General features: G+C 31.9%; 1 protein-coding gene across 7 annotated transcripts in view; it reads left to right on the forward strand.

The window, feature by feature from the left end:
- LOC662869 (uncharacterized protein) overlaps positions 1-27,138 on the forward strand; it is a 94,425-nt gene that overhangs the window by 34,992 nt on the left and 32,295 nt on the right. For 4 of the 7 annotated variants that reach the window (XM_064358927.1, XM_064358929.1, XM_015979580.2 and 1 more), the window contains one exon: positions 1,597-1,731. The exons of 1 other annotated variant lie outside the window; for it this stretch is intronic. The gene's annotated coding sequence lies outside the window, so the exon portion shown is untranslated. Of the gene's footprint in view, positions 1-1,596; positions 1,732-1,869; positions 2,007-4,639; positions 4,704-27,138 lie in introns of those variants that run through there. 2 more of the 7 variants (XR_010335427.1, XM_015979579.2) reach the window with 2 other exon arrangements.

Consider the following 27,138-nt stretch of genomic DNA (forward strand, 5'->3'; position numbering starts at 1 on the left):
AGCTATAAAAGGGAAGAGCTAGAAAAAATAAAAGCTAGATAAGCAAATAAAAGTTGAAGAAGAAAAAAAAGTTTAAGTGTTAGAGAAGAGAAGATTTAAAAAAAAATAAAACGAGTAAAAGATAACAATATGATCCAGAAAAGAAAAAAGCTAAAGAAGAGAAAAGTTAGAAAGCAAAAAAAGTGGTAAAAAAAGAATAAGAGCTAGAAAAAAAGTTATAAAAAGGAACAGAAAAGATAAAAACTAGATAGGAAAATAAAAGCTGAAGAAGAAAAAACGTTGAAAAGTGTTAGAGAAGAGAAGAGAAAAAAGCTAAAAAGACTAAAAGAAAACAATATGATCTAGAGAAAAAAAGACCTAAAGAAGCTAGAGAAAAAAAAGTGCCAAAAAAGAATAAGAGTGAAAAAAGAGCTATAAAAGGGAAGAGCTAGAAAAAATAAAAGCTAGATAAGCAAATAAAAGCTGAAGAAGAAAAAAAAGTTTAAGTGTTAGAGAAGAGAAGATTTAAAAAAAATAAAAAAAGTAAAAGATAACTATATGATCCAGAAAAGAAAAGAAAGAAAAGAAAAGCTAGAAAGCAAAAAAAGTTGTAAAAAAAGAATAAGAGTTAGAAAAACAGTTATAAAAAGGAACAGAAAAGATAAAAAGTAGATAGATAACAATATGTTCCAGAAAAGAAAAGAGCTAAAGAAGAGAAAGGCTAGAAAGCAAAAAAAAGTGACAAAAAAAAGAATAAGAGCTAGAAAAAAAAGTTATAAAAAGGGACAGAGAAGATAAAAACTAGATAAGAAAATAAAAGCTGAAGAAGAAAAGAATGTTGAAAAGTGTTAGAGAAGAGAAGAGAAAAGAATTACGAAAACTAAAAAAAAACAAAAAGAGCTATATAAGGGAAGAACTAGAGAAGATAATAGCTAGACAACCAAATAAAAGCTGAAGAAGAAAAAAAGTTTACGTGTTAAAGAAGAGAAGATCTAAAAAAATAAATAAAAAGAGTAAAAGATAACAATATGATCCGGAAATGAAAAGAGCTAAAGAAGAGAAAAGCTAGAGGGAAAAAAATGCCAAAAAAAAATTAGAGTCAGTAAAAAGAGCTGTAGAAGGGAAGAACTAGAGAAGATAAAAGCTAGAAAAGAAAATAAAAGTTGAAGAAGAAAAAAAGTTGAAGTGTTAGAGAAAAAAAGAGCTAAAAAAAAGCTAAGAAGAGTAAAAGTAATAATATGATACAGAGAATAAAAGAGCTAAAAAAGCGAAAAGCTAGAAAGTAAAAAAAATGATAAGAAAATTGAAAAACGTGTCTTATTTTAAATTATTTACATTAGGGATACTGGAAATTTTAGGAATTTCGGAAAAATATTTTGTTAGGAAAGTTTTCTAGAATCCATAGCTTATTGAATGGGTTTTTGATTGCAAAAAACAGTAAACTGTTAATAATTTTCTCATTTATTTTATTTGCTTAACTTGATCTCATATCCTTATTTGTAATCAGTCAATTTAACCCAGTAAAGCACTTATCGATGAGTTTGTGATGGCTGTGGAATTATATTCAAAGTTTGGATGCTGTTCGGAGTTGTGATCTAATTGGATTCTATTTTTCAGGTGGAGTCGAACTTGGCAGAGTAAATAATGTTTCGTTGTTGGAAAACTTTTAATTGTTAGCGATTGAACTGATGATGTCAGTTATGACTTCAGTTTGGACGCAAAACTGGCCAGGCAATCAAAGTTTAATTTAAGGTAAGTTTTTTTTTATTTTATACAGTTATAGTTAAAGTGATATTAGTAAACATGCAAGGGAAACATTTGTTCCCATAATAATCAATTTATTTCACATAAAAAGTTTGACCACAAATATTAATTTGGTTTTTCTTTTAGATTACGAAAATGTAACAACTTTAACCTTATTGCGAGGAATTACTAGTTTAGATTAAATCAGACGGCAGCCGAGGAAGCGTAAATTGATTAGAGAGACAAAACACAATTGGAAGTTTTAATAAAACAATGTAACTTTTCGACGAGTTTTCTTTTTTGGGAGAGGCTTGCGTGCTCATTTTTAATTCCAAGTTATGACAAAATATAACCCAGAAGTCGCATTATTTGCTATTTTAATACCATTTATATTTTCTCATTATTGTTTCTATTTTTTTTATTATCAAAATAATTAATCAAGACGACTAGTAACAAAACAATTAAAAGTACGATTGAATAATGAAATCTTACAGTTTTAAAAACTGAAAAAAATTACAAAAAAACAACAACTGTACAAATATTACACTTTATAATTAATTAATTTATTTTTATTTCTGTCATTGTAAGTTGTCGTTTATTTCCCGAATAAAATCTATACCCACCTACATTACATTATCCGTTTGATTAATTAATGTCCTCGTTTTTTTTGTGTAGATTTTGAGGATTATTACGGGACATGTGTAGGTGTTTTGATACAAGAAAAATCCTCAATTCATAACGTAATAACGATTTTACCGAACAAAACGTTGAACAAATAATTGAAACGAAGGATAGAGATTTCTTAGAGTTACAAGTGTGTGACATTTACGGCTTCTGAAAGTCGTAAATAATTGGGAAGGCTATTAATGTTTGCGTAAACGGAAATCTCATTAAGCCCACCTAACCTTTCGTCCAAAAATGAAATTAAAATTCTGTTAAAACCGAATTTATTCCGTGTGAAAGTGCGTTTTTTGCAACGTTGAAATAAAGATAAAATAAAGCTAGAGTAAAGAGGCAGTTCGAACTCGCAATGGTCTAATTTAAATAAAATGACTGTGCAAATGAAAGCTTGCACTCGTTTTAGAAGTTTCGCTGTAACACATTGTGCTGATAAAGGTCTCCACTCTTATCTCTTTCATTTCGTGCATGCAAATTACAACTTTTTCGCAGCTTGTAAAAAATTAATCTTTGTACTTTGTGTAGTGGACACAAAATCCGGTCTAATTATGCAATGTAAACTAGTTGGGGAAAAAAACCCGAGTTGAATATTTTTTTAATTGTGATTAATTTTCAACGCGGTCGATGATTAATGCTCTTTGTCAGTAACATATTTGCAAGCGTTAATATTTTATGCAATTTTTTGACATGCATATTTATGACAAAACGTTGAGAATTATTAGAGGAAGCTCTGCTAGTTTGTAGCGAATCAATTCGTTTCAAGCGTCGACGAATATTTGCATATTTTATGAAAACTTTGCGAAAACAGCAAGAATAATCTAATTGGAACAACACACACACACAACACAAATTGCCGCATAAATATTTCAACAACATTTTATTGAATTTAAAGTTTTATTAACACGTCGTTGAAAATTGATAGTGGAAAAATGGTGAAATAGTGTTTGGTTTTTCCCCTAAATTATAAAATGCAAGCTGTCGTGCTGTAACTTCGATGTGATTTAATGTACGCTCGTAAAAACTTTGTTGGGATGGAAACGTTGCCCATAACAGCTAAACGTTAATTAGCTCTAGAAAAGTTACAATGTAAAAATATTAGCAAAAATAGGTAAAATAAGAATGGGAATTTTGCGATTTTCTCGAAGCCAATCGATTTTTTATTTATTTTATTTATTTTTTTTTTTAAGAAAAAAAACAAAAATCGTTCCGTATCATTCTAGATAGTTTTTAAAGTGTATTGTTAGTTTTGGTTGTGTTTGAATTTTTGTGGGCGATTTTCGCTGGAATATTTTGTTTCATTATGAAATATTTGCAGAGGCCAGCATGGAAGTAAGCGGTCGTAAAGCGTGTGTTTGCTCTGTGTGTAAAGTAAATAAGTTTTGCAGTAAAAGAAAAAAAATCCCTCTGACCATCGCATCGGTTTTTATGCCGCGTGAAAATTTGCTGAGTGTGGAAATGGAAACGAAGCGCGCTTGTCCAACATTTTTGTCTGCTGTGCGGTATTATGTAGTATTGTAATAACAGCACCAACAGTAAAGCATATTAAACCCTTCTAATTGTCTGCCTTCATCCCTGTGGAAATCTATTGTAATTTGATGCTTTACTTCGGAGATATCTGCGCGCTAACGTAACACGAATATCCACCTCAAAGTTTAATTTAATATCAAGGCAATGATAATTATCACTGAATTTTTGATGTTTTTCCGTTGCGTCGCTTGACTGGATTTTTTGTGCTCACAAAAGATGAAAATAAATGCAGGCGCGAAAGTTTGAATTTCAAGACAATTCTTTAAATATCTCGGGAACTAAGCGTTGGACGCAATTTTGTCCTATGAGAGAAAAGATGCGTCTTGATGTAGTCTAAACGACGGTTTAGTTGAAATTGTGATTTTCAATAGTCATTTTGCCATCTCTTTTAGGAGCCATAAAAGACCTACCTATTTTTGTGTTTTTGTAATGTCCAGTTCAAGCGGTGAAGTTTGAGGGGTCACTCGATGGGGTTTGCATTAGTTTGAAAAACCCACCCTTAATTTTTTTTCAAAGTTTTGCAATTATTTTTGTTTGTTTGGGAGACTATTTGAAGTGGAGAATAAGTTGGTATTAATTTTAAAATTGTCGGTCCAGTAGGAACAGAGATATGGGATTTATTTATTGAAGGGTTGTTTTTTATAAAAGTGGCTAAGTGTGATTCAAACCTTCTCATTTTGTTTTATTTTGTCCGTTGCTGCCGTAACTTTAGGACCATGTTGAAAGTCGTTAGAAACGTAAAATAAACGGACTTTCCGCCCCACCAAAAACTAAGGGTAAGTATATTTTTGAGTTTGTATTATAACTGTTAGAGTCTCATTGCGTAATCGTAAAAAGTGGGACTTAAAAAAAAAAAAAAAAAAAAAAGAAGAAGATGAAGCAGAGGTGTCTATTCCAAGTACTCATGACTCGAAATGATGTGCTCTTTCCGATCTAAAAAAGAGTTTTCTTCTAGCTCTTTTAGTTTGGCCGTAATCGGCGTTTGAAAATTGAAAAATTTTTTGCGAGATATCGCCTTGAGTCCTATGCCATTTTGTAGAGTTTTTTATTCCGGTTGTCCTCGATTTTTCCGTTTTTCGATAACTCTAATAGTTTGGCCGTAATTGGCGGTTGAAAATTAAAAAAAAGCGAAAATGGAAACCTTTTTTTGCGTTTTTCTCGGAAACTGTAAGACTTAGAGCAACGAACAAAAAATCATTTGATAGCGCTTAATTTTCTCTATTTTTTCGATTAAACCCGGAGCCGCTCCGGGCAACGGTTCCGGCTACAGAGGCGATCAAAGTTTTTCACTAAAAAAATTCATAAAAAAAAAACTAAAAGTCGTAGAGCACTGCGGTTTGTTCCATTGAATTCAGCGGCTCATTTTACATATTATATCAATTTTTCACAAGAATAAAAAATTTAAAATTTTTTGCTTAAAATTTCCTGAGCAATACTACACTTACTTACCTTCAAGAAGGTGAAATTTTTTTTTTTTTTTTAAACTCGATCTAGAATACTTTTATGGACTTTTATATGCCTTTACATCCCTCTAGAGCTGTTAAAAGTCCACAAAAAGTCCATATATTCGATTTTTTGATATTTGATTTTTTCAATTTTCGTCGCGATTTTTGTCAATTTTGGGTACCCGGAACATTTGTCGAGCAATAGCTCCGGAACTATCAGAGATAACCCCATGAAGTGTATTATCGTTGGAAAGCTCTTTAAATTATCTATTTTTTTCAAAAAAGATTATTGTTCTCCGACTTATAGTTCTCGAGCAAATTGCTGATAAATGCAAAAATTGGTGAAATTTTAAAAAATTCATAACTAAAAAACTATTCGGAATTTCGTAATTTTCTCGATGCCAATCGATTCCCCGGATCATTTTGCATAGGTATGGATCAAAATAGTTTCACTTTTTAGAATAGTTTAGCCGTAAATGAGAAAATAAAAAAAATTAAAAAAAAGTTAACACCCCCCCCTTAAAATTGGTCATTTTTTAAAGTGTCTCAAAATTAAATAAAACCGATTCTATCTTATAGATTTTGATGTGCTCTTTCCGATCTAAAAAAGAGTTTTCTTCTAGCTCTTTTAGTTTGGCCGTAATCGGCGTTTGAAAATTGAAAAATTTTTTGCGAGATATCGCCTTGAGTCCTATGCCATTTTGTAGAGTTTTTTATTCCGGTTGTCCTCGATTTTTCCGTTTTTCGATAACTCTAATAGTTTGGCCGTAATTGGCGGTTGAAAATTGAAAAAAAGCGAAAATGGAAACCTTTTTTTGCGTTTTTCTCGGAAACTGTAAGACTTAGAGCAACGAACAAAAAATCATTTGATAGCGCTTAATTTTCTCTATTTTTTCGATTAAACCCGGAGCCGCTCCGGGCAACGGTTCCGGCTACAGAGGCGATCAAAGTTTTTCACTAAAAAAATTCATAAAAAAAAAACTAAAAGTCGTAGAGCACTGCGGTTTGTTCCATTGAATTCAGCGGCTCATTTTACATATTATATCAATTTTTCACAAGAATAAAAAATTTAAAATTTTTTGCTTAAAATTTCCTGAGCAATACTACACTTACTTACCTTCAAGAAGGTGAAAAAATTTTTTTTTTTTAAACTCGATCTAGAATACTTTTATGGACTTTTATATGCCTTTACATCCCTCTAGAGCTGTTAAAAGTCCACAAAAAGTCCATATATTCGATTTTTTGATATTTGATTTTTTCAATTTTCGTCGCGATTTTTGTCAATTTTGGGTACCCGGAACATTTGTCGAGCAATAGCTCCGGAACTATCAGAGATAACCCCATGAAGTGTATTATCGTTGGAAAGCTCTTTAAATTATCTATTTTTTTCAAAAAAGATTATTGTTCTCCGACTTATAGTTCTCGAGCAAATTGCTGATAAATGCAAAAATTGGTGAAATTTTAAAAAATTCATAACTAAAAAACTATTCGGAATTTCGTAATTTTCTCGATGCCAATCGATTCCCCGGATCATTTTGCATAGGTATGGATCAAAATAGTTTCACTTTTTAGAATAGTTTAGCCGTAAGTGAGAAAATAAAAAAAATTAAAAAAAAGTTAACACCCCCCCCTTAAAATTGGTCATTTTTTAAAGTGTCTCAAAATTAAATAAAACCGATTCTATCTTATAGATTTTGATGTGCTCTTTCCGATCTAAAAAAGAGTTTTCTTCTAGCTCTTTTAGTTTGGCCGTAATCGGCGTTTGAAAATTGAAAAATTTTTTGCGAGATATCGCCTTGAGTCCTATGCCATTTTGTAGAGTTTTTTATTCCGGTTGTCCTCGATTTTTCCGTTTTTCGATAACTCTAATAGTTTGGCCGTAATTGGCGGTTGAAAATTGAAAAAAAGCGAAAATGGAAACCTTTTTTTGCGTTTTTCTCGGAAACTGTAAGACTTAGAGCAACGAACAAAAAATCATTTGATAGCGCTTAATTTTCTCTATTTTTTCGATTAAACCCGGAGCCGCTCCGGGCAACGGTTCCGGCTACAGAGGCGATCAAAGTTTTTCACTAAAAAAATTCATAAAAAAAAAACTAAAAGTCGTAGAGCACTGCGGTTTGTTCCATTGAATTCAGCGGCTCATTTTACATATTATATCAATTTTTCACAAGAATAAAAAATTTAAAATTTTTTGCTTAAAATTTCCTGAGCAATACTACACTTACTTACCTTCAAGAAGGTGAAAAAATTTTTTTTTTTTAAACTCGATCTAGAATACTTTTATGGACTTTTATATGCCTTTACATCCCTCTAGAGCTGTTAAAAGTCCACAAAAAGTCCATATATTCGATTTTTTGATATTTGATTTTTTCAATTTTCGTCGCGATTTTTGTCAATTTTGGGTACCCGGAACATTTGTCGAGCAATAGCTCCGGAACTATCAGAGATAACCCCATGAAGTGTATTATCGTTGGAAAGCTCTTTAAATTATCTATTTTTTTCAAAAAAGATTATTGTTCTCCGACTTATAGTTCTCGAGCAAATTGCTGATAAATGCAAAAATTGGTGAAATTTTAAAAAATTCATAACTAAAAAACTATTCGGAATTTCGTAATTTTCTCGATGCCAATCGATTCCCCGGATCATTTTGCATAGGTATGGATCAAAATAGTTTCACTTTTTAGAATAGTTTAGCCGTAAATGAGAAAATAAAAAAAATTAAAAAAAAGTTAACACCCCCCCCTTAAAATTGGTCATTTTTTAAAGTGTCTCAAAATTAAATAAAACCGATTCTATCTTATAGATTTTGATGTGCTCTTTCCGATCTAAAAAAGAGTTTTCTTCTAGCTCTTTTAGTTTGGCCGTAATCGGCGTTTGAAAATTGAAAAATTTTTTGCGAGATATCGCCTTGAGTCCTATGCCATTTTGTAGAGTTTTTTATTCCGGTTGTCCTCGATTTTTCCGTTTTTCGATAACTCTAATAGTTTGGCCGTAATTGGCGGTTGAAAATTGAAAAAAAGCGAAAATGGAAACCTTTTTTTGCGTTTTTCTCGGAAACTGTAAGACTTAGAGCAACGAACAAAAAATCATTTGATAGCGCTTAATTTTCTCTATTTTTTCGATTAAACCCGGAGCCGCTCCGGGCAACGGTTCCGGCTACAGAGGCGATCAAAGTTTTTCACTAAAAAAATTCATAAAAAAAAAACTAAAAGTCGTAGAGCACTGCGGTTTGTTCCATTGAATTCAGCGGCTCATTTTACATATTATATCAATTTTTCACAAGAATAAAAAATTTAAAATTTTTTGCTTAAAATTTCCTGAGCAATACTACACTTACTTACCTTCAAGGTGAAAATTTTTTTTTTTTTTAAACTCGATCTAGAATACTTTTATGGACTTTTATATGCCTTTACATCCCTCTAGAGCTGTTAAAAGTCCACAAAAAGTCCATATATTCGATTTTTTGATATTTGATTTTTTCAATTTTCGTCGCGATTTTTGTCAATTTTGGGTACCCGGAACATTTGTCGAGCAATAGCTCCGGAACTATCAGAGATAACCCCATGAAGTGTATTATCGTTGGAAAGCTCTTTAAATTATCTATTTTTTTCAAAAAAGATTATTGTTCTCCGACTTATAGTTCTCGAGCAAATTGCTGATAAATGCAAAAATTGGTGAAATTTTAAAAAATTCATAACTAAAAAACTATTCGGAATTTCGTAATTTTCTCGATGCCAATCGATTCCCCGGATCATTTTGCATAGGTATGGATCAAAATAGTTTCACTTTTTAGAATAGTTTAGCCGTAAGTGAGAAAATAAAAAAAATTAAAAAAAAGTTAACACCCCCCCCTTAAAATTGGTCATTTTTTAAAGTGTCTCAAAATTAAATAAAACCGATTCTATCTTATAGATTTTGATGTGCTCTTTCCGATCTAAAAAAGAGTTTTCTTCTAGCTCTTTTAGTTTGGCCGTAATCGGCGTTTGAAAATTGAAAAATTTTTTGCGAGATATCGCCTTGAGTCCTATGCCATTTTGTAGAGTTTTTTATTCCGGTTGTCCTCGATTTTTCCGTTTTTCGATAACTCTAATAGTTTGGCCGTAATTGGCGGTTGAAAATTGAAAAAAAGCGAAAATGGAAACCTTTTTTTGCGTTTTTCTCGGAAACTGTAAGACTTAGAGCAACGAACAAAAAATCATTTGATAGCGCTTAATTTTCTCTATTTTTTCGATTAAACCCGGAGCCGCTCCGGGCAACGGTTCCGGCTACAGAGGCGATCAAAGTTTTTCACTAAAAAAATTCATAAAAAAAAAACTAAAAGTCGTAGAGCACTGCGGTTTGTTCCATTGAATTCAGCGGCTCATTTTACATATTATATCAATTTTTCACAAGAATAAAAAATTTAAAATTTTTTGCTTAAAATTTCCTGAGCAATACTACACTTACTTACCTTCAAGAAGGTGAAAAAATTTTTTTTTTTTAAACTCGATCTAGAATACTTTTATGGACTTTTATATGCCTTTACATCCCTCTAGAGCTGTTAAAAGTCCACAAAAAGTCCATATATTCGATTTTTTGATATTTGATTTTTTCAATTTTCGTCGCGATTTTTGTCAATTTTGGGTACCCGGAACATTTGTCGAGCAATAGCTCCGGAACTATCAGAGATAACCCCATGAAGTGTATTATCGTTGGAAAGCTCTTTAAATTATCTATTTTTTTCAAAAAAGATTATTGTTCTCCGACTTATAGTTCTCGAGCAAATTGCTGATAAATGCAAAAATTGGTGAAATTTTAAAAAATTCATAACTAAAAAACTATTCGGAATTTCGTAATTTTCTCGATGCCAATCGATTCCCCGGATCATTTTGCATAGGTATGGATCAAAATAGTTTCACTTTTTAGAATAGTTTAGCCGTAAGTGAGAAAATAAAAAAAATTAAAAAAAAGTTAACACCCCCCCCTTAAAATTGGTCATTTTTTAAAGTGTCTCAAAATTAAATAAAACCGATTCTATCTTATAGATTTTGATGTGCTCTTTCCGATCTAAAAAAGAGTTTTCTTCTAGCTCTTTTAGTTTGGCCGTAATCGGCGTTTGAAAATTGAAAAATTTTTTGCGAGATATCGCCTTGAGTCCTATGCCATTTTGTAGAGTTTTTTATTCCGGTTGTCCTCGATTTTTCCGTTTTTCGATAACTCTAATAGTTTGGCCGTAATTGGCGGTTGAAAATTGAAAAAAAGCGAAAATGGAAACCTTTTTTTGCGTTTTTCTCGGAAACTGTAAGACTTAGAGCAACGAACAAAAAATCATTTGATAGCGCTTAATTTTCTCTATTTTTTCGATTAAACCCGGAGCCGCTCCGGGCAACGGTTCCGGCTACAGAGGCGATCAAAGTTTTTCACTAAAAAAATTCATAAAAAAAAAACTAAAAGTCGTAGAGCACTGCGGTTTGTTCCATTGAATTCAGCGGCTCATTTTACATATTATATCAATTTTTCACAAGAATAAAAAATTTAAAATTTTTTGCTTAAAATTTCCTGAGCAATACTACACTTACTTACCTTCAAGGTGAAAATTTTTTTTTTTTTTAAACTCGATCTAGAATACTTTTATGGACTTTTATATGCCTTTACATCCCTCTAGAGCTGTTAAAAGTCCACAAAAAGTCCATATATTCGATTTTTTGATATTTGATTTTTTCAATTTTCGTCGCGATTTTTGTCAATTTTGGGTACCCGGAACATTTGTCGAGCAATAGCTCCGGAACTATCAGAGATAACCCCATGAAGTGTATTATCGTTGGAAAGCTCTTTAAATTATCTATTTTTTTCAAAAAAGATTATTGTTCTCCGACTTATAGTTCTCGAGCAAATTGCTGATAAATGCAAAAATTGGTGAAATTTTAAAAAATTCATAACTAAAAAACTATTCGGAATTTCGTAATTTTCTCGATGCCAATCGATTCCCCGGATCATTTTGCATAGGTATGGATCAAAATAGTTTCACTTTTTAGAATAGTTTAGCCGTAAATGAGAAAATAAAAAAAATTAAAAAAAAGTTAACACCCCCCCCTTAAAATTGGTCATTTTTTAAAGTGTCTCAAAATTAAATAAAACCGATTCTATCTTATAGATTTTGATGTGCTCTTTCCGATCTAAAAAAGAGTTTTCTTCTAGCTCTTTTAGTTTGGCCGTAATCGGCGTTTGAAAATTGAAAAATTTTTTGCGAGATATCGCCTTGAGTCCTATGCCATTTTTGAAGAGTTTTTTATTCGGGTTGTCCTCGATTTTTCCGTTTTTCGATAACTCTAATAGTTTGGCCGTAATTGGCGGTTGAAAATTGAAAAAAAGCGAAAATGGAAACCTTTTTTTGCGTTTTTCTCGGAAACTGTAAGACTTAGAGCAACGAACAAAAAATCATTTGATAGCGCTTAATTTTCTCTATTTTTTCGATTAAACCCGGAGCCGCTCCGGGCAACGGTTCCGGCTACAGAGGCGATCAAAGTTTTTCACTAAAAAAATTCATAAAAAAAAAACTAAAAGTCGTAGAGCACTGCGGTTTGTTCCATTGAATTCAGCGGCTCATTTTACATATTATATCAATTTTTCACAAGAATAAAAAATTTAAAATTTTTTGCTTAAAATTTCCTGAGCAATACTACACTTACTTACCTTCAAGGTGAAAAATTTTTTTTTTTTAAACTCGATCTAGAATACTTTTATGGACTTTTATATGCCTTTACATCCCTCTAGAGCTGTTAAAAGTCCACAAAAAGTCCATATATTCGATTTTTTGATATTTGATTTTTTCAATTTTCGTCGCGATTTTTGTCAATTTTGGGTACCCGGAACATTTGTCGAGCAATAGCTCCGGAACTATCAGAGATAACCCCATGAAGTGTATTATCGTTGGAAAGCTCTTTAAATTATCTATTTTTTTCAAAAAAGATTATTGTTCTCCGACTTATAGTTCTCGAGCAAATTGCTGATAAATGCAAAAATTGGTGAAATTTTAAAAAATTCATAACTAAAAAACTATTCGGAATTTCGTAATTTTCTCGATGCCAATCGATTCCCCGGATCATTTTGCATAGGTATGGATCAAAATAGTTTCACTTTTTAGAATAGTTTAGCCGTAAGTGAGAAAATAAAAAAAATTAAAAAAAAGTTAACACCCCCCCCTTAAAATTGGTCATTTTTTAAAGTGTCTCAAAATTAAATAAAACCGATTCTATCTTATGGATTTTGATGTGCTCTTTCCGATCTAAAAAAGAGTTTTCTTCTAGCTCTTTTAGTTTGGCCGTAATCGGCGTTTGAAAATTGAAAAATTTTTTGCGAGATATCGCCTTGAGTCCTATGCCATTTTGTAGAGTTTTTTATTCCGGTTGTCCTCGATTTTTCCGTTTTTCGATAACTCTAATAGTTTGGCCGTAATTGGCGGTTGAAAATTGAAAAAAAGCGAAAATGGAAACCTTTTTTTGCGTTTTTCTCGGAAACTGTAAGACTTAGAGCAACGAACAAAAAATCATTTGATAGCGCTTAATTTTCTCTATTTTTTCGATTAAACCCGGAGCCGCTCCGGGCAACGGTTCCGGCTACAGAGGCGATCAAAGTTTTTCACTAAAAAAATTCATAAAAAAAAAACTAAAAGTCGTAGAGCACTGCGGTTTGTTCCATTGAATTCAGCGGCTCATTTTACATATTATATCAATTTTTCACAAGAATAAAAAATTTAAAATTTTTTGCTTAAAATTTCCTGAGCAATACTACACTTACTTACCTTCAAGAAGGTGAAATTTTTTTTTTTTTTTAAACTCGATCTAGAATACTTTTATGGACTTTTATATGCCTTTACATCCCTCTAGAGCTGTTAAAAGTCCACAAAAAGTCCATATATTCGATTTTTTGATATTTGATTTTTTCAATTTTCGTCGCGATTTTTGTCAATTTTGGGTACCCGGAACATTTGTCGAGCAATAGCTCCGGAACTATCAGAGATAACCCCATGAAGTGTATTATCGTTGGAAAGCTCTTTAAATTATCTATTTTTTTCAAAAAAGATTATTGTTCTCCGACTTATAGTTCTCGAGCAAATTGCTGATAAATGCAAAAATTGGTGAAATTTTAAAAAATTCATAACTAAAAAACTATTCGGAATTTCGTAATTTTCTCGATGCCAATCGATTCCCCGGATCATTTTGCATAGGTATGGATCAAAATAGTTTCACTTTTTAGAATAGTTTAGCCGTAAGTGAGAAAATAAAAAAAATTAAAAAAAAGTTGACACCCCCCCCTTAAAATTGGTCATTTTTTAAAGTGTCTCAAAATTAAATAAAACCGATTCTATCTTATAGATTTTGATGTGCTCTTTCCGATCTAAAAAAGAGTTTTCTTCTAGCTCTTTTAGTTTGGCCGTAATCGGCGTTTGAAAATTGAAAAATTTTTTGCGAGATATCGCCTTGAGTCCTATGCCATTTTGTAGAGTTTTTTATTCCGGTTGTCCTCGATTTTTCCGTTTTTCGATAACTCTAATAGTTTGGCCGTAATTGGCGGTTGAAAATTGAAAAAAAGCGAAAATGGAAACCTTTTTTTGCGTTTTTCTCGGAAACTGTAAGACTTAGAGCAACGAACAAAAAATCATTTGATAGCGCTTAATTTTCTCTATTTTTTCGATTAAACCCGGAGCCGCTCCGGGCAACGGTTCCGGCTACAGAGGCGATCAAAGTTTTTCACTAAAAAAATTCATAAAAAAAAAACTAAAAGTCGTAGAGCACTGCGGTTTGTTCCATTGAATTCAGCGGCTCATTTTACATATTATATCAATTTTTCACAAGAATAAAAAATTTAAAATTTTTTGCTTAAAATTTCCTGAGCAATACTACACTTACTTACCTTCAAGAAGGTGAAATTTTTTTTTTTTTTTAAACTCGATCTAGAATACTTTTATGGACTTTTATATGCCTTTACATCCCTCTAGAGCTGTTAAAAGTCCACAAAAAGTCCATATATTCGATTTTTTGATATTTGATTTTTTCAATTTTCGTCGCGATTTTTGTCAATTTTGGGTACCCGGAACATTTGTCGAGCAATAGCTCCGGAACTATCAGAGATAACCCCATGAAGTGTATTATCGTTGGAAAGCTCTTTAAATTATCTATTTTTTTCAAAAAAGATTATTGTTCTCCGACTTATAGTTCTCGAGCAAATTGCTGATAAATGCAAAAATTGGTGAAATTTTAAAAAATTCATAACTAAAAAACTATTCGGAATTTCGTAATTTTCTCGATGCCAATCGATTCCCCGGATCATTTTGCATAGGTATGGATCAAAATAGTTTCACTTTTTAGAATAGTTTAGCCGTAAATGAGAAAATAAAAAAAATTAAAAAAAAGTTAACACCCCCCCCTTAAAATTGGTCATTTTTTAAAGTGTCTCAAAATTAAATAAAACCGATTCTATCTTATAGATTTTGATGTGCTCTTTCCGATCTAAAAAAGAGTTTTCTTCTAGCTCTTTTAGTTTGGCCGTAATCGGCGTTTGAAAATTGAAAAATTTTTTGCGAGATATCGCCTTGAGTCCTATGCCATTTTGTAGAGTTTTTTATTCCGGTTGTCCTCGATTTTTCCGTTTTTCGATAACTCTAATAGTTTGGCCGTAATTGGCGGTTGAAAATTGAAAAAAAGCGAAAATGGAAACCTTTTTTTGCGTTTTTCTCGGAAACTGTAAGACTTAGAGCAACGAACAAAAAATCATTTGATAGCGCTTAATTTTCTCTATTTTTTCGATTAAACCCGGAGCCGCTCCGGGCAACGGTTCCGGCTACAGAGGCGATCAAAGTTTTTTACTAAAAAAATTCATAAAAAAAAAACTAAAAGTCGTAGAGCACTGCGGTTTGTTCCATTGAATTCAGCGGCTCATTTTACATATTATATCAATTTTTCACAAGAATAAAAAATTTAAAATTTTTTGCTTAAAATTTCCTGAGCAATACTACACTTACTTACCTTCAAGAAGGTGAAAAAATTTTTTTTTTTTAAACTCGATCTAGAATACTTTTATGGACTTTTATATGCCTTTACATCCCTCTAGAGCTGTTAAAAGTCCACAAAAAGTCCATATATTCGATTTTTTGATATTTGATTTTTTCAATTTTCGTCGCGATTTTTGTCAATTTTGGGTACCCGGAACATTTGTCGAGCAATAGCTCCGGAACTATCAGAGATAACCCCATGAAGTGTATTATCGTTGGAAAGCTCTTTAAATTATCTATTTTTTTCAAAAAAGATTATTGTTCTCCGACTTATAGTTCTCGAGCAAATTGCTGATAAATGCAAAAATTGGTGAAATTTTAAAAAATTCATAACTAAAAAACTATTCGGAATTTCGTAATTTTCTCGATGCCAATCGATTCCCCGGATCATTTTGCATAGGTATGGATCAAAATAGTTTCACTTTTTAGAATAGTTTAGCCGTAAGTGAGAAAATAAAAAAAATTAAAAAAAAGTTGACACCCCCCCCTTAAAATTGGTCATTTTTTAAAGTGTCTCAAAATTAAATAAAACCGATTCTATCTTATAGATTTTGATGTGCTCTTTCCGATCTAAAAAAGAGTTTTCTTCTAGCTCTTTTAGTTTGGCCGTAATCGGCGTTTGAAAATTGAAAAATTTTTTGCGAGATATCGCCTTGAGTCCTATGCCATTTTGTAGAGTTTTTTATTCCGGTTGTCCTCGATTTTTCCGTTTTTCGATAACTCTAATAGTTTGGCCGTAATTGGCGGTTGAAAATTGAAAAAAAGCGAAAATGGAAACCTTTTTTTGCGTTTTTCTCGGAAACTGTAAGACTTAGAGCAACGAACAAAAAATCATTTGATAGCGCTTAATTTTCTCTATTTTTTCGATTAAACCCGGAGCCGCTCCGGGCAACGGTTCCGGCTACAGAGGCGATCAAAGTTTTTCACTAAAAAAATTCATAAAAAAAAAACTAAAAGTCGTAGAGCACTGCGGTTTGTTCCATTGAATTCAGCGGCTCATTTTACATATTATATCAATTTTTCACAAGAATAAAAAATTTAAAATTTTTTGCTTAAAATTTCCTGAGCAATACTACACTTACTTACCTTCAAGAAGGTGAAATTTTTTTTTTTTTTTAAACTCGATCTAGAATACTTTTATGGACTTTTATATGCCTTTACATCCCTCTAGAGCTGTTAAAAGTCCACAAAAAGTCCATATATTCGATTTTTTGATATTTGATTTTTTCAATTTTCGTCGCGATTTTTGTCAATTTTGGGTACCCGGAACATTTGTCGAGCAATAGCTCCGGAACTATCAGAGATAACCCCATGAAGTGTATTATCGTTGGAAAGCTCTTTAAATTATCTATTTTTTTCAAAAAAGATTATTGTTCTCCGACTTATAGTTCTCGAGCAAATTGCTGATAAATGCAAAAATTGGTGAAATTTTAAAAAATTCATAACTAAAAAACTATTCGGAATTTCGTAATTTTCTCGATGCCAATCGATTCCCCGGATCATTTTGCATAGGTATGGATCAAAATAGTTTCACTTTTTAGAATAGTTTAGCCGTAAATGAGAAAATAAAAAAAATTAAAAAAAAGTTAACACCCCCCCCTTAAAATTGGTCATTTTTTAAAGTGTCTCAAAATTAAATAAAACCGATTCTATCTTATAGATTTTGATGTGCTCTTTCCGATCTAAAAAAGAGTTTTCTTCTAGCTCTTTTAGTTTGGCCGTAATCGGCGTTTGAAAATTGAAAAATTTTTTGCGAGATATCGCCTTGAGTCCTATGCCATTTTGTAGAGTTTTTTATTCCGGTTGTCCTCGATTTTTCCGTTTTTCGATAACTCTAATAGTTTGGCCGTAATTGGCGGTTGAAAATTGAAAAAAAGCGAAAATGGAAACCTTTTTTTGCGTTTTTCTCGGAAACTGTAAGACTTAGAGCAACGAACAAAAAATCATTTGATAGCGCTTAATTTTCTCTATTTTTTCGATTAAACCCGGAGCCGCTCCGGGCAACGGTTCCGGCTACAGAGGCGATCAAAGTTTTTTACTAAAAAAATTCATAAAAAAAAAACTAAAAGTCGTAGAGCACTGCGGTTTGTTCCATTGAATTCAGCGGCTCATTTTACATATTATATCAATTTTTCACAAGAATAAAAAATTTAAAATTTTTTGCTTAAAATTTCCTGAGCAATACTACACTTACTTACCTTCAAGAAGGTGAAAAAATTTTTTTTTTTTAAACTCGATCTAGAATACTTTTATGGACTTTTATATGCCTTTACATCCCTCTAGAGCTGTTAAAAGTCCACAAAAAGTCCATATATTCGATTTTTTGATATTTGATTTTTTCAATTTTCGTCGCGATTTTTGTCAATTTTGGGTACCCGGAACATTTGTCGAGCAATAGCTCCGGAACTATCAGAGATAACCCCATGAAGTGTATTATCGTTGGAAAGCTCTTTAAATTATCTATTTTTTTCAAAAAAGATTATTGTTCTCCGACTTATAGTTCTCGAGCAAATTGCTGATAAATGCAAAAATTGGTGAAATTTTAAAAAATTCATAACTAAAAAACTATTCGGAATTTCGTAATTTTCTCGATGCCAATCGATTCCCCGGATCATTTTGCATAGGTATGGATCAAAATAGTTTCACTTTTTAGAATAGTTTAGCCGTAAATGAGAAAATAAAAAAAATTAAAAAAAAGTTAACACCCCCCCCTTAAAATTGGTCATTTTTTAAAGTGTCTCAAAATTAAATAAAACCGATTCTATCTTATAGATTTTGATGTGCTCTTTCCGATCTAAAAAAGAGTTTTCTTCTAGCTCTTTTAGTTTGGCCGTAATCGGCGTTTGAAAATTGAAAAATTTTTTGCGAGATATCGCCTTGAGTCCTATGCCATTTTGTAGAGTTTTTTATTCCGGTTGTCCTCGATTTTTCCGTTTTTCGATAACTCTAATAGTTTGGCCGTAATTGGCGGTTGAAAATTGAAAAAAAGCGAAAATGGAAACCTTTTTTTGCATTTTTCTCGGAAACTGTAAGACTTAGAGCAACGAACAAAAAAGCATTTGATAGCGCTTAATTTTCTCTATTTTTTCGATTAAACCCGGAGCCGCTCCGGGCAACGGTTCCGGCTACAGAGGCGATCAAAGTTTTTCACTAAAAAAATTCATAAAAAAAAAACTAAAAGTCGTAGAGCACTGCGGTTTGTTCCATTGAATTCAGCGGCTCATTTTACATATTATATCAATTTTTCACAAGAATAAAAAATTTAAAATTTTTTGCTTAAAATTTCCTGAGCAATACTACACTTACTTACCTTCAAGAAGGTGAAAAATTTTTTTTTTTTTAAACTCGATCTAGAATACTTTTATGGACTTTTATATGCCTTTACATCCCTCTAGAGCTGTTAAAAGTCCACAAAAAGTCCATATATTCGATTTTTTGATATTTGATTTTTTCAATTTTCGTCGCGATTTTTGTCAATTTTGGGTACCCGGAACATTTGTCGAGCAATAGCTCCGGAACTATCAGAGATAACCCCATGAAGTGTATTATCGTTGGAAAGCTCTTTAAATTATCTATTTTTTTCAAAAAAGATTATTGTTCTCCGACTTATAGTTCTCGAGCAAATTGCTGATAAATGCAAAAATTGGTGAAATTTTAAAAAATTCATAACTAAAAAACTATTCGGAATTTCGTAATTTTCTCGATGCCAATCGATTCCCCGGATCATTTTGCATAGGTATGGATTAAAATAGTTTCACTTTTTAGAATAGTTTAGCCGTAAGTGAGAAAATAAAAAAAATTAAAAAAAAGTTAACACCCCCCCCTTAAAATTGGTCATTTTTTAAAGTGTCTCAAAATTAAATAAAACCGATTCTATCTTATAGATTTTGATGTGCTCTTTCCGATCTAAAAAAGAGTTTTCTTCTAGCTCTTTTAGTTTGGCCGTAATCGGCGTTTGAAAATTGAAAAATTTTTTGCGAGATATCGCCTTGAGTCCTATGCCATTTTGTAGAGTTTTTTATTCCGGTTGTCCTCGATTTTTCCGTTTTTCGATAACTCTAATAGTTTGGCCGTAATTGGCGGTTGAAAATTGAAAAAAAGCGAAAATGGAAACCTTTTTTTGCGTTTTTCTCGGAAACTGTAAGACTTAGAGCAACGAACAAAAAAGCATTTGATAGCGCTTAATTTTCTCTATTTTTTCGATTAAACCCGGAGCCGCTCCGGGCAACGGTTCCGGCTACAGAGGCGATCAAAGTTTTTCACTAAAAAAATTCATAAAAAAAAAACTAAAAGTCGTAGAGCACTGCGGTTTGTTCCATTGAATTCAGCGGCTCATTTTACATATTATATCAATTTTTCACAAGAATAAAAAATTTAAAATTTTTTGCTTAAAATTTCCTGAGCAATACTACACTTACTTACCTTCAAGAAGGTGAAAAAATTTTTTTTTTTTAAACTCGATCTAGAATACTTTTATGGACTTTTATATGCCTTTACATCCCTCTAGAGCTGTTAAAAGTCCACAAAAAGTCCATATATTCGATTTTTTGATATTTGATTTTTTCAATTTTCGTCGCGATTTTTGTCAATTTTGGGTACCCGGAACATTTGTCGAGCAATAGCTCCGGAACTATCAGAGATAACCCCATGAAGTGTATTATCGTTGGAAAGCTCTTTAAATTATCTATTTTTTTCAAAAAAGATTATTGTTCTCCGACTTATAGTTCTCGAGCAAATTGCTGATAAATGCAAAAATTGGTGAAATTTTAAAAAATTCATAACTAAAAAACTATTCGGAATTTCGTAATTTTCTCGATGCCAATCGATTCCCCGGATCATTTTGCATAGGTATGGATCAAAATAGTTTCACTTTTTAGAATAGTTTAGCCGTAAATGAGAAAATAAAAAAAATTAAAAAAAAGTTAACACCCCCCCCTTAAAATTGGTCATTTTTTAAAGTGTCTCAAAATTAAATAAAACCGATTCTATCTTATAGATTTTGATGTGCTCTTTCCGATCTAAAAAAGAGTTTTCTTCTAGCTCTTTTAGTTTGGCCGTAATCGGCGTTTGAAAATTGAAAAATTTTTTGCGAGATATCGCCTTGAGTCCTATGCCATTTTGTAGAGTTTTTTATTCCGGTTGTCCTCGATTTTTCCGTTTTTCGATAACTCTAATAGTTTGGCCGTAATTGGCGGTTGAAAATTGAAAAAAAGCGAAAATGGAAACCTTTTTTTGCGTTTTTCTCGGAAACTGTAAGACTTAGAGCAACGAACAAAAAATCATTTGATAGCGCTTAATTTTCTCTATTTTTTCGATTAAACCCGGAGCCGCTCCGGGCAACGGTTCCGGCTACAGAGGCGATCAAAGTTTTTCATTAAAAAAATTCATAAAAAAAAAACTAAAAGTCGTAGAGCACTGCGGTTTGTTCCATTGAATTCAGCGGCTCATTTTACATATTATATCAATTTTTCACAAGAATAAAAAATTTAAAATTTTTTGCTTAAAATTTCCTGAGCAATACTACACTTACTTACCTTCAAGAAGGTGAAAAAATTTTTTTTTTTTAAACTCGATCTAGAATACTTTTATGGACTTTTATATGCCTTTACATCCCTCTAGAGCTGTTAAAAGTCCACAAAAAGTCCATATATTCGATTTTTTGATATTTGATTTTTTCAATTTTCGTCGCGATTTTTGTCAATTTTGGGTACCCGGAACATTTGTCGAGCAATAGCTCCGGAACTATCAGAGATAACCCCATGAAGTGTATTATCGTTGGAAAGCTCTTTAAATTATCTATTTTTTTCAAAAAAGATTATTGTTCTCCGACTTATAGTTCTCGAGCAAATTGCTGATAAATGCAAAAATTGGTGAAATTTTAAAAAATTCATAACTAAAAAACTATTCGGAATTTCGTAATTTTCTCGATGCCAATCGATTCCCCGGATCATTTTGCATAGGTATGGATCAAAATAGTTTCACTTTTTAGAATAGTTTAGCCGTAAATGAGAAAATAAAAAAAATTAAAAAAAAGTTAACACCCCCCCCTTAAAATTGGTCATTTTTTAAAGTGTCTCAAAATTAAATAAAACCGATTCTATCTTATAGATTTTGATGTGCTCTTTCCGATCTAAAAAAGAGTTTTCTTCTAGCTCTTTTAGTTTGGCCGTAATCGGCGTTTGAAAATTGAAAAATTTTTTGCGAGATATCGCCTTGAGTCCTATGCCATTTTGTAGAGTTTTTTATTCCGGTTGTCCTCGATTTTTCCGTTTTTCGATAACTCTAATAGTTTGGCCGTAATTGGCGGTTGAAAATTGAAAAAAAGCGAAAATGGAAACCTTTTTTTGCGTTTTTCTCGGAAACTGTAAGACTTAGAGCAACGAACAAAAAATCATTTGATAGCGCTTAATTTTCTCTATTTTTTCGATTAAACCCGGAGCCGCTCCGGGCAACGGTTCCGGCTACAGAGGCGATCAAAGTTTTTCACTAAAAAAATTCATAAAAAAAAAACTAAAAGTCGTAGAGCACTGCGGTTTGTTCCATTGAATTCAGCGGCTCATTTTACATATTATATCAATTTTTCACAAGAATAAAAAATTTAAAATTTTTTGCTTAAAATTTCCTGAGCAATACTACACTTACTTACCTTCAAGAAGGTGAAATTTTTTTTTTTTTTTAAACTCGATCTAGAATACTTTTATGGACTTTTATATGCCTTTACATCCCTCTAGAGCTGTTAAAAGTCCACAAAAAGTCCATATATTCGATTTTTTGATATTTGATTTTTTCAATTTTCGTCGCGATTTTTGTCAATTTTGGGTACCCGGAACATTTGTCGAGCAATAGCTCCGGAACTATCAGAGATAACCCCATGAAGTGTATTATCGTTGGAAAGCTCTTTAAATTATCTATTTTTTTCAAAAAAGATTATTGTTCTCCGACTTATAGTTCTCGAGCAAATTGCTGATAAATGCAAAAATTGGTGAAATTTTAAAAAATTCATAACTAAAAAACTATTCGGAATTTCGTAATTTTCTCGATGCCAATCGATTCCCCGGATCATTTTGCATAGGTATGGATCAAAATAGTTTCACTTTTTAGAATAGTTTAGCCGTAAATGAGAAAATAAAAAAAATTAAAAAAAAGTTAACACCCCCCCCCTTAAAATTGGTCATTTTTTAAAGTGTCTCAAAATTAAATAAAACCGATTCTATCTTATAGATTTTGATGTGCTCTTTCCGATCTAAAAAAGAGTTTTCTTCTAGCTCTTTTAGTTTGGCCGTAATCGGCGTTTGAAAATTGAAAAATTTTTTGCGAGATATCGCCTTGAGTCCTATGCCATTTTGTAGAGTTTTTTATTCCGGTTGTCCTCGATTTTTCCGTTTTTCGATAACTCTAATAGTTTGGCCGTAATTGGCGGTTGAAAATTGAAAAAAAGCGAAAATGGAAACCTTTTTTTGCGTTTTTCTCGGAAACTGTAAGACTTAGAGCAACGAACAAAAAATCATTTGATAGCGCTTAATTTTCTCTATTTTTTCGATTAAACCCGGAGCCGCTCCGGGCAACGGTTCCGGCTACAGAGGCGATCAAAGTTTTTTACTAAAAAAATTCATAAAAAAAAAACTAAAAGTCGTAGAGCACTGCGGTTTGTTCCATTGAATTCAGCGGCTCATTTTACATATTATATCAATTTTTCACAAGAATAAAAAATTTAAAATTTTTTGCTTAAAATTTCCTGAGCAATACTACACTTACTTACCTTCAAGAAGGTGAAAAAATTTTTTTTTTTTAAACTCGATCTAGAATACTTTTATGGACTTTTATATGCCTTTACATCCCTCTAGAGCTGTTAAAAGTCCACAAAAAGTCCATATATTCGATTTTTTGATATTTGATTTTTTCAATTTTCGTCGCGATTTTTGTCAATTTTGGGTACCCGGAACATTTGTCGAGCAATAGCTCCGGAACTATCAGAGATAACCCCATGAAGTGTATTATCGTTGGAAAGCTCTTTAAATTATCTATTTTTTTCAAAAAAGATTATTGTTCTCCGACTTATAGTTCTCGAGCAAATTGCTGATAAATGCAAAAATTGGTGAAATTTTAAAAAATTCATAACTAAAAAACTATTCGGAATTTCGTAATTTTCTCGATGCCAATCGATTCCCCGGATCATTTTGCATAGGTATGGATCAAAATAGTTTCACTTTTTAGAATAGTTTAGCCGTAAGTGAGAAAATAAAAAAAATTAAAAAAAAGTTAACACCCCCCCCTCAAAATTGGTCATTTTTTAAAGTGTCTCAAAATTAAATAAAACCGATTCTATCTTATAGATTTTGATGTGCTCTTTCCGATCTAAAAAAGAGTTTTCTTCTAGCTCTTTTAGTTTGGCCGTAATCGGCGTTTGAAAATTGAAAAATTTTTTGCGAGATATCGCCTTGAGTCCTATGCCATTTTGTAGAGTTTTTTATTCCGGTTGTCCTCGATTTTTCCGTTTTTCGATAACTCTAATAGTTTGGCCGTAATTGGCGGTTGAAAATTGAAAAAAAGCGAAAATGGAAACCTTTTTTTGCGTTTTTCTCGGAAACTGTAAGACTTAGAGCAACGAACAAAAAATCATTTGATAGCGCTTAATTTTCTCTATTTTTTCGATTAAACCCGGAGCCGCTCCGGGCAACGGTTCCGGCTACAGAGGCGATCAAAGTTTTTCACTAAAAAAATTCATAAAAAAAAAACTAAAAGTCGTAGAGCACTGCGGTTTGTTCCATTGAATTCAGCGGCTCATTTTACATATTATATCAATTTTTCACAAGAATAAAAAATTTAAAATTTTTTGCTTAAAATTTCCTGAGCAATACTACACTTACTTACCTTCAAGAAGGTGAAAAAAAATTTTTTTTTTAAACTCGATCTAGAATACTTTTATGGACTTTTATATGCCTTTACATCCCTCTAGAGCTGTTAAAAGTCCACAAAAAGTCCATATATTCGATTTTTTGATATTTGATTTTTTCAATTTTCGTCGCGATTTTTGTCAATTTTGGGTACCCGGAACATTTGTCGAGCAATAGCTCCGGAACTATCAGAGATAACCCCATGAAGTGTATTATCGTTGGAAAGCTCTTTAAATTATCTATTTTTTTCAAAAAAGATTATTGTTCTCCGACTTATAGTTCTCGAGCAAATTGCTGATAAATGCAAAAATTGGTGAAATTTTAAAAAATTCATAACTAAAAAACTATTCGGAATTTCGTAATTTTCTCGATGCCAATCGATTCCCCGGATCATTTTGCATAGGTATGGATCAAAATAGTTTCACTTTTTAGAATAGTTTAGCCGTAAATGAGAAAATAAAAAAAATTAAAAAAAAGTTAACACCCCCCCCTTAAAATTGGTCATTTTTTAAAGTGTCTCAAAATTAAATAAAACCGATTCTATCTTATAGATTTTGATGTGCTCTTTCCGATCTAAAAAAGAGTTTTCTTCTAGCTCTTTTAGTTTGGCCGTAATCGGCGTTTGAAAATTGAAAAATTTTTTGCGAGATATCGCCTTGAGTCCTATGCCATTTTGTAGAGTTTTTTATTCCGGTTGTCCTCGATTTTTCCGTTTTTCGATAACTCTAATAGTTTGGCCGTAATTGGCGGTTGAAAATTGAAAAAAAGCGAAAATGGAAACCTTTTTTTGCGTTTTTCTCGGAAACTGTAAGACTTAGAGCAACGAACAAAAAATCATTTGATAGCGCTTAATTTTCTCTATTTTTTCGATTAAACCCGGAGCCGCTCCGGGCAACGGTTCCGGCTACAGAGGCGATCAAAGTTTTTCACTAAAAAAATTCATAAAAAAAAAACTAAAAGTCGTAGAGCACTGCGGTTTGTTCCATTGAATTCAGCGGCTCATTTTACATATTATATCAATTTTTCACAAGAATAAAAAATTTAAAATTTTTTGCTTAAAATTTCCTGAGCAATACTACACTTACTTACCTTCAAGGTGAAAATTTTTTTTTTTTTAAACTCGATCTAGAATACTTTTATGGACTTTTATATGCCTTTACATCCCTCTAGAGCTGTTAAAAGTCCACAAAAAGTCCATATATTCGATTTTTTGATATTTGATTTTTTCAATTTTCGTCGCGATTTTTGTCAATTTTGGGTACCCGGAACATTTGTCGAGCAATAGCTCCGGAACTATCAGAGATAACCCCATGAAGTGTATTATCGTTGGAAAGCTCTTTAAATTATCTATTTTCTTCAAAAAAGATTATTGTTCTCCGACTTATAGTTCTCGAGCAAATTGCTGATAAATGCAAAAATTGGTGAAATTTTAAAAAATTCATAACTAAAAAACTATTCGGAATTTCGTAATTTTCTCGATGCCAATCGATTCCCCGGATCATTTTGCATAGGTATGGATCAAAATAGTTTCACTTTTTAGAATAGTTTAGCCGTAAGTGAGAAAATAAAAAAAATTAAAAAAAAGTTAACACCCCCCCCTTAAAATTGGTCATTTTTTAAAGTGTCTCAAAATTAAATAAAACCGATTCTATCTTATAGATTTTGATGTGCTCTTTCCGATCTAAAAAAGAGTTTTCTTCTAGCTCTTTTAGTTTGGCCGTAATCGGCGTTTGAAAATTGAAAAATTTTTTGCGAGATATCGCCTTGAGTCCTATGCCATTTTGTAGAGTTTTTTATTCCGGTTGTCCTCGATTTTTCCGTTTTTCGATAACTCTAATAGTTTGGCCGTAATTGGCGGTTGAAAATTGAAAAAAAGCGAAAATGGAAACCTTTTTTTGCGTTTTTCTCGGAAACTGTAAGACTTAGAGCAACGAACAAAAAATCATTTGATAGCGCTTAATTTTCTCTATTTTTTCGATTAAACCCGGAGCCGCTCCGGGCAACGGTTCCGGCTACAGAGGCGATCAAATTTTTTCACTAAAAAAATTCATAAAAAAAAAACTAAAAGTCGTAGAGCACTGCGGTTTGTTCCATTGAATTCAGCGGCTCATTTTACATATTATATCAATTTTTCACAAGAATAAAAAATTTAAAATTTTTTGCTTAAAATTTCCTGAGCAATACTACACTTACTTACCTTCAAGAAGGTGAAAAAAATTTTTTTTTTTAAACTCGATCTAGAATACTTTTATGGACTTTTATATGCCTTTACATCCCTCTAGAGCTGTTAAAAGTCCACAAAAAGTCCATATATTCGATTTTTTGATATTTGATTTTTTCAATTTTCGTCGCGATTTTTGTCAATTTTGGGTACCCGGAACATTTGTCGAGCAATAGCTCCGGAACTATCAGAGATAACCCCATGAAGTGTATTATCGTTGGAAAGCTCTTTAAATTATCTATTTTTTTCAAAAAAGATTATTGTTCTCCGACTTATAGTTCTCGAGCAAATTGCTGATAAATGCAAAAATTGGTGAAATTTTAAAAAATTCATAACTAAAAAACTATTCGGAATTTCGTAATTTTCTCGATGCCAATCGATTCCCCGGATCATTTTGCATAGGTATGGATCAAAATAGTTTCACTTTTTAGAATAGTTTAGCCGTAAATGAGAAAATAAAAAAAATTAAAAAAAAGTTAACACCCCCCCCTTAAAATTGGTCATTTTTTAAAGTGTCTCAAAATTAAATAAAACCGATTCTATCTTATAGATTTTGATGTGCTCTTTCCGATCTAAAAAAGAGTTTTCTTCTAGCTCTTTTAGTTTGGCCGTAATCGGCGT

This window comes from Tribolium castaneum, chromosome 9 (genome assembly GCF_031307605.1).
Source record: "Tribolium castaneum strain GA2 chromosome 9, icTriCast1.1, whole genome shotgun sequence".
Taxonomy (NCBI): Eukaryota; Metazoa; Arthropoda; class Insecta; order Coleoptera; family Tenebrionidae; genus Tribolium; species Tribolium castaneum.